The following is a 7,534-nucleotide window of genomic DNA, read 5'->3' on the forward strand; positions in this document are numbered from 1 at the left end:
AACATGTGTTCTTGTGTCTTAGTTTTTAACAAACATATTCAGCAGTTAAAAAAAGAAATAAAAATAGAAAAAAGTTTATAGAACAAAGATAAAAAGTAAGAAAATATTTTGTGCCACTATATACATCCAGTGCCTTTGTATTTCAAGTTGTGTTATTACAAAAGAGATGACAAGTCAAAAAATTAAAAGTTTATAAAATAAAAAAGTTACAATGAATCAAGCCTATTTTTTTACTGAAAAAATTACTCATTGACTCACCCAGAGCAATTTGTAGTCCTGCAGGTTCCAATTATGATAAATGCTCTATACAAAGGACCATGTATTTACCTTTTATACCATACTATTTTGTGGGTTGTGAATTATAATTCAATTTTAAAAACTGTAAGGAGTCAATCTAAATATCCATCAATAGAGCTTGTTAAATAAACTATGGTAGATTATGCTATGGTGATATGTGTCAGAGGTTTCAAAGAGTGGGGTAGATCTTTACGTGTTGGTATTGAAAGATGCCCCAGACTTACTACTACTGAATGATAAAAGCAAGTTTCAAAGCACAGAATAGCATGTAAAATATTTGGTGACACTATTTGTGTTAAACACACACACAAGTGAAAGAAATATAGACAGCTAAACCCCATTGACTAGAGTAGTTAGGTAGAACTGGATGGGAATTAAGGGGAACTTCAGGTTGTACATAAATTTTTAAACAACAAGAAAGCGTTCTTTTACTTTTTCTATGTTTAGATACACAAATACTTATACTGTGTTACAATTACCTAGAGTATTCAGCATAGTAACTTGCCATCTAGGCTTTTTCTTTCTCCATTATAGTGCTCTGGCACATTTGTGGAAAATCAATCAATCATACAGTCATGCATTTTTTTCTTCTTAATTGTATTAGATTGATATATGTACCAGGTCAAGATTATGCACATACATATGCATCATATATATGCAACTAAAAGGCTACAGAAATCAAGATAGTATAGTACCAGGTCAAGATTATGCATGTGTATATATAAAAAAATCTGTTCCATTGATATATGTACCAGGTCAAGATTATGCATATATATATAGTATATTATGTATATATATAGTATATTATGTATATATGTAGTATATTATGTGTATATATATATATATATATACATGCACTTCTGTTCCATTGATATGCACTTCAAAGGTGACCAGAGTGATGTTCAGCAGTAAGATATGTAGTACTCTTTGTAGGATGAGTTCATGAACTAATTATCTGATCTTATAGTTAGCATCTCTAAAGATTTCATATTCTTAATGTTCTTGTACATGGTATTGTTTTCTAAATTAATTTTCAATAATTAACTCATTAAAGGGAAACACTTTAATTTTCTTTACTAATCTTGTCCCTTACTAAAGTCTATTATGTGTAATAGGTTTTTTTCCCCTGAAAACGTGCAAGGGATTTTATGTTGACACTGTTGCTGACTGCAAATAAAGATATATTCACTTCATCTTCCCTTCTGATTTCTTCTTTGATCCATTGGTTGTTTAGATATGGCTTCAGCTTTTTAAAAAAGAAATAGAGGATTATCCATATACCTTTTATTTATCTGGATCTAGTTTAATTTTGATGGAGTCAGAGAACATATCTGAATAATTTTGATTCTTTCAAATTTCACACTTATTTTACACCCCAGCTTGTTTTGTCTCTGTTAATAATCCATTTGTACTTAAAAAATTTGTATTTTCCTGTTATTAGTAGAGTGCTGTATAATGTCCATGAAACCAGGTGGATTGTTATCAATTTGGCTTTATGTATTTTGAAGCTCTGCTAGTATATTGATATACTTTTAGAATTATTTTATCCCATTTTTGTGCTGTTAATCTGTGTCTTTATATTTAAAGTGGATTTTGTATTTTAAAAATTCTACTTGACATATTTGTTTTTTAAGTGAAGTGTTTATAACATTTATACTTACACTTAATGTAATTATTGCTATTTTCACACTGCCTAATATTGAGTTTTAATCTACCATCTTACCATTTGTTTTGTACCTGTCAATTCTGTCCTTTTTGTTTAATTATTATTAAAAAAATCATTTATGATTTTTAGGATTTTTATTATACCTTTTCTTAATAGACTTTCCCTTTGTTTTATATTTTTAACTATTACTCTAGAATTTACAAAAAAAGTGACTTTAACTTATCACAATCTAAATATTATGCCATTTCATGTATACATATGTAAATCATTCTTTCCATATCATCTATCAACTTTTTGTTGTGCTATTGTTAAACATATATATTTACATATGTATTACAAACATTATTACCAATAGGCCTTATTTTTTTTATTATACAGTCAATTTTTTAAAGATACTCAAAATGAAAAAATGTCTTTTATATTTATCCACATGTTTAAAATTTGAAATGTTCTTCACTCCATTGTTTATATCAATGCTTCAATCTGGTATCTCTTACTTTCACCTGAAGAAATTCCTTTGACCTTTCCTGTAGTACAGCACTACTGGGGGTAAATTCAGTTATCTTTTGCTTTTTTAAAGAAGTTATTTATCTTCATTCTGAAAATATGTTAGATTGCTAAATATTGGCTCACAGGTCACACAGGCATTTTTTAAAGCTTTTTTTCTCGATGTGTTAAAGTGGATAGTTTTTATTTCTATAGCTTCAACTTCATCAATCTCTTCTGTAGTGTCTAAAAGCCATTCAGTTTATTTTTCATTTCTGATGATGTTTTTACTGCTAGAACTTTTTTGTGGGTGTCTAATTTTTTTTTCAGTTTCTCTTTTTATTATATTCATCTGTTCCTTTGTCTTTCTCATAGATAAACTCTATCTAATAATTAGCATAATACTTTAGTGTGCTTATTTCTTAATTTATACCATAACTGCATCTGTTTTTTTCTTCTTTACTTCTAGGTGAGTCAAATTATTTGCTTCTTCCCTACCCTGAAGATTTTGATTGTATATGGAAAATTGTGAATTTTATAAAGTGCTATATTTTATTGTGACCTTTAAATATGGCAGGCATTTAAATTATATTCAGATTAGTTTAATATTTCTGATTCTTGCTGTATTTAAATCAGTCCAATGTAGCCCTTAATAGAGGTTGGGAATTCTTAAATTCAACTGTCTTGGGATTCCTTCAGTAGTATTTTAGATTGAACAATAGGAAATAAAAAAAATTTGTTTTATACGTTTTGTCCAGTTTCATAGCTGTCTATGATAAGACAGCAAGATAGCAATTCCTACAACAGTTAAATGAAATAACTGCCCTAAATGAAAATAGGCAACACTGACTTTATTTTTAAATAAGCTCAAATAAACCTCGTTCTCTCAATGATGGAACCTCACGGTAGTGACTTCTTAGAATTCCATTGTTTTCTCTTCTACATTATTTAATTTTAATGCATTATTAGAACAACAGAATGTTAATAAAATTGTTAAACATTTAGTGCATTAAAACAACAAAGATAAGCAGAAATAAATAGTATATGTAGACCATAACCTTAGCAGAGTAATGGCATATATAAAATTTTCTATAGGCAATCCGCAACATAGAATCTCCAAAACACTTAGGTAAAGGACCATCTTCTAATCTTAGAGAAGAAAAGAGAACCTAACTACATATGGTTGATATTACACAAGATTTACTGATAACATTATATTCACGAAGGAAAACAGTATAAAATGAAACATGTAGACATTATAATGCTGTCTTATAAATGCCTAGAAATGTTTACTATGTGATAATTTATGGTCAAACTTTTTGAACAGGGAGCCAATTCACTGTCTCTCAGACCGTTGGAGGGCTATAGTTTAAAAATAAAAACTATGAACAAATTCCTATGCACACTGAACATATCTTATTTTGAAGTAAAAAACAAAATGGGAACAAATACATGTGGCCCGTGGGCCGCAGTTTGAGGACCCCTGGTTAACTTAAGAGAGTATACCACATTTCCATTTCTTGTTTATTTATGTAAGAAGTCAAGAGATTTATATCTGTAGTATATGATTTGACCATGGGGTCCAGTCACCATCCCCCCAACAGTATCAACAATTACATTTTGCCAATCACAATGATAATCTTGGATAATTATGGTGACTGCATAAAGGCTGTTAGCTTGTGAGTTGAATGCATAGACTGTGATTGGCGAAAAAAAGGTCCACTGCATTGATTCACCTAAAACAAAAAATAGGTATTGTAGCTATTCCAGAAGCCTCCTGGAGCCTCCTGACACAGCACTTCTTATTACTGGTGTTAAGAAAATGGACTAGAGTGGATTCACCTCCCACAAGCTGTTCAGTCAGTGGTGTGATGGCACTGCCTTACAGGCACTTACCTAACTATAAGGCAGCCTCACAAAAGCTGCATTTGCTTCTCATATGCTCTGCAGTCAAAGAATTATTCTGGATTTCCACACTTGATGCTTTAAAATGTTTTGCTTTTTTGTTTAGTGTTCCAGTTCTGGTTATTGCTCCAATTTACGTTGAGTTTTCTGTAAAAAATACTGAAAGTCAATGCAAGCTAATGCACATGCAATCGATGCCTTGCAAGACTTTTAATCACACTTTCTTCCGGTATAGATCAATTGCTAATAAAGGTATCCAATTACTTCCCTCAGAGAGTACTTGGGAATAGCATTAAGTGAGGAGAGCTTGATAGGGCCACCTGTTTATAACTGTACATTATTCATGAAACCTGTCATGTGCGCATCAAGTGCTTTGACAACAAAGATCCCCATCAGACCATGGCTCCTTGTGCCGGTTGCACTGCAGTGGAGTCTTCGTGCAATGGAAAGATACAATGTTTTCTCCACCCCTGCAGAAAGCCCTCTGAGACAACAGCAATACATTTAATAATTTAAAGTTCAGGAGAAGAGCAGACATCTTAGAGATCAATCTTCATTACTTTCCAGGATGTGAAAGAAAAATAAGCAGCACATACCCTTTATCAGATGGGTGTTACTATTGTGAAGACTTGCTTGTCCTAAATATATCAATGTTTCACCTTGATCTAAAGAAGTTTCGCTCAGTTGGGAAAACAAACACTTTTCTTTTTTTTTTAATTTATTTATTTTTATTGTTAAATCATAGCTGTGTACATTAGTGCAATCAAGGGGTACAATGTGCTGGTTTCATATACAATCTGAAATATTCTCATCAAACTGTTCAATGTGGTCTTCATGGCATTTTCTTAGTTACTGTATGTAGGCATTTGTATTTTGCCTTTAGTAAGTTTCGCCTGTACCCATTCTAAGATGCACTGTAGATGAGGCCCCACCCATTACCCTCCCTCCACCAACAAACACTTTTCTTGACCAGAACTATCATGCATGATGGATACAGTAATTATAAAGCAATATTTATTCAGCAAGCCAAAGTAGCTCTTTCACATAGGGCAGAACCTGATGTATAATTAAAAACTACTGTCTATAATACTTGCATGGTTACCAAAGAGGCATGTATACTGGGATATTTATTAGACAGTATGCTATCTATTAATGCTGTTAAAAAAAAAAAAAGGTACATTTGGTCCCAAAGAATGTGATACTGCTACAAAGGTATGGATTTTTTTTTAAGGATTTGGGTCTTTAACTGAAAACTTTAAAAAGATATTTGTGAAATACCTTTGTGTCACACAAAAGTTCTTATTCATCTTGATGGCCTTTAGTTTAAGAACAAATGTTTTTTTTCTGATTATTTTCAGCTACACCATGATTGTCTAAACCAGGCTTTTCTAGCTTGTTGCTTTTGGTTCATTCACTGTTGCCCTTATTTGTTCATAACAGACAACTCACCTCTTCATCATGTCTAATCAGTGGGAAGAAATTAAAAAGGATAGAATTTAGTTATATGATCAGACTTAACTGAAAAAAATTGTTGTAAAATGTAGTATTTATTTCAGAAAGTTATGTGGCTAGTTAAAAAATCAGGAATGCTATTACCAAAAAAGAAGGGGGGAATACATTTTTGAAAACCATTGGTCGTTTGCACCATGCTCAGAGTCTTCTTCATGAGGTTGCCTAATTATAAGTCAAGTTTTATCATGTAAAGCTTGCATTTATTAAAAACAATTGATTGAACAGTTTTAACTTAAATATGGAGAAATTAAGCAATACACTTCTAAATAATCCATTGGTCAAAGATGAAGCCTTAAATGAAATTAAAAAAAATACTTAGAACGAATAAATACTAAAACCAATTGTACCCATAATAAGGATAATTTTATAGTGTGCATATTATGTCTCAATAATGATAAAAAAAAGAATGTTTAATAGCCAATGTAGGCAATCCAACATGTAATCTGTTTTTGTTTTGTTGTTTTGTTTTGTTTTGGTATGTGAGAGAACTCACTTTCAGTGTTCTTGTGGAATCATCTCAACGTTAGCCCCCCCTTTTTTAAAAATACATATAATTGACAAAAGTTTATTATCAAGGAACTTTAGTAGGTTTTTAAAAAGAATGCTCTTGTTTTCTAATACTAAAAAATAACAATCAACAAGACATATACAAACAAGGATAATTAAAATATTAAATACTACCTAAATTAAAAGACCATAATTCAAATGCTAATTATAATCTTTATGTCTTGGTAGAAGCAGCTATCGTTCCCCTTCATGAAATTCACCCCACCTTTTCATGAGTACTACAAAGCCTCACTACACATTCAATTATTTAATTTATAGTAATCAATGCTGAGTTTTTTATGCTTAAGCATGCACTAAAACAGAAAGCACAAAATCCTATTTATCAGGATTTTTAGTTTTCTTTAAAATGTAACTCAAGCATCTTTTAAAGTGCAAGCTACAGATAGGCTATATCATTAAAGAAAAAGGCTTCTTTCTAAAAGAAGTGTGAGATAGAAATCCCAATATTGCTAGGGGTGGTTATATAACTAACCAAATGAACAAAACCAGCAGTATTCTGCAAACTCTGTTTTAGTGTCACAACCACCTCCTTGGTAGTTGAGTTCTCATCTCTTACTATACTTATACTACCAGCCAAGCATGTACTCCATTACTCTGGATACAAGACTTTCATTTTTTTTTTGGTGTTTGTCTGTCAGAAATAACCTGATATCACTAGTAGAAGCTTTGTATGCTGTAGCAAGATGTCTCATGGTAGAAATCCTAGGAGTACTTCCAGGTTGTGTTGGTGTGACTAACGTTTTAATTGGTGGTGTTAAGGTTTATTGATACAGGGTTTTACACCAATCATGATGGATTCTCCAAAAATCCTCCCATCTTTGCTTAAGGCTTTCTGGGCCTGCAGTGTAGATTGATAACAAATATGCATCCAGTATTCTGTTAGACATCACATGTTTTAAGATATTCCCATATTGTGCAAATTGTAATATATATATATATAGGAAGCAGATGCTTGAGGAAACCCAAACACAGTCATCCAAGTGTCATCAAGATGATCATCTGAAGTGAGAGAATCTCCTTGAGTATCAAAAGGATCCAGCTGGACAGGAGATATGTTGTCTTTCACGGCTGACCAATATTTGCTGGACTAAACATACTTTG

The 7,534-nt window shown here is 31.6% G+C and overlaps 1 pseudogene; it reads right to left on the reverse strand.

The window, feature by feature from the left end:
• Nucleotides 1-6,999: 6,999 nt before the first annotated feature.
• On the reverse strand, nucleotides 7,000-7,534 carry LOC128590693 (nucleoporin NUP35-like; annotated as a pseudogene).

This window comes from Nycticebus coucang, chromosome 7 (genome assembly GCF_027406575.1).
Source record: "Nycticebus coucang isolate mNycCou1 chromosome 7, mNycCou1.pri, whole genome shotgun sequence".
Classification (NCBI taxonomy): domain Eukaryota; kingdom Metazoa; phylum Chordata; class Mammalia; order Primates; family Lorisidae; genus Nycticebus; species Nycticebus coucang.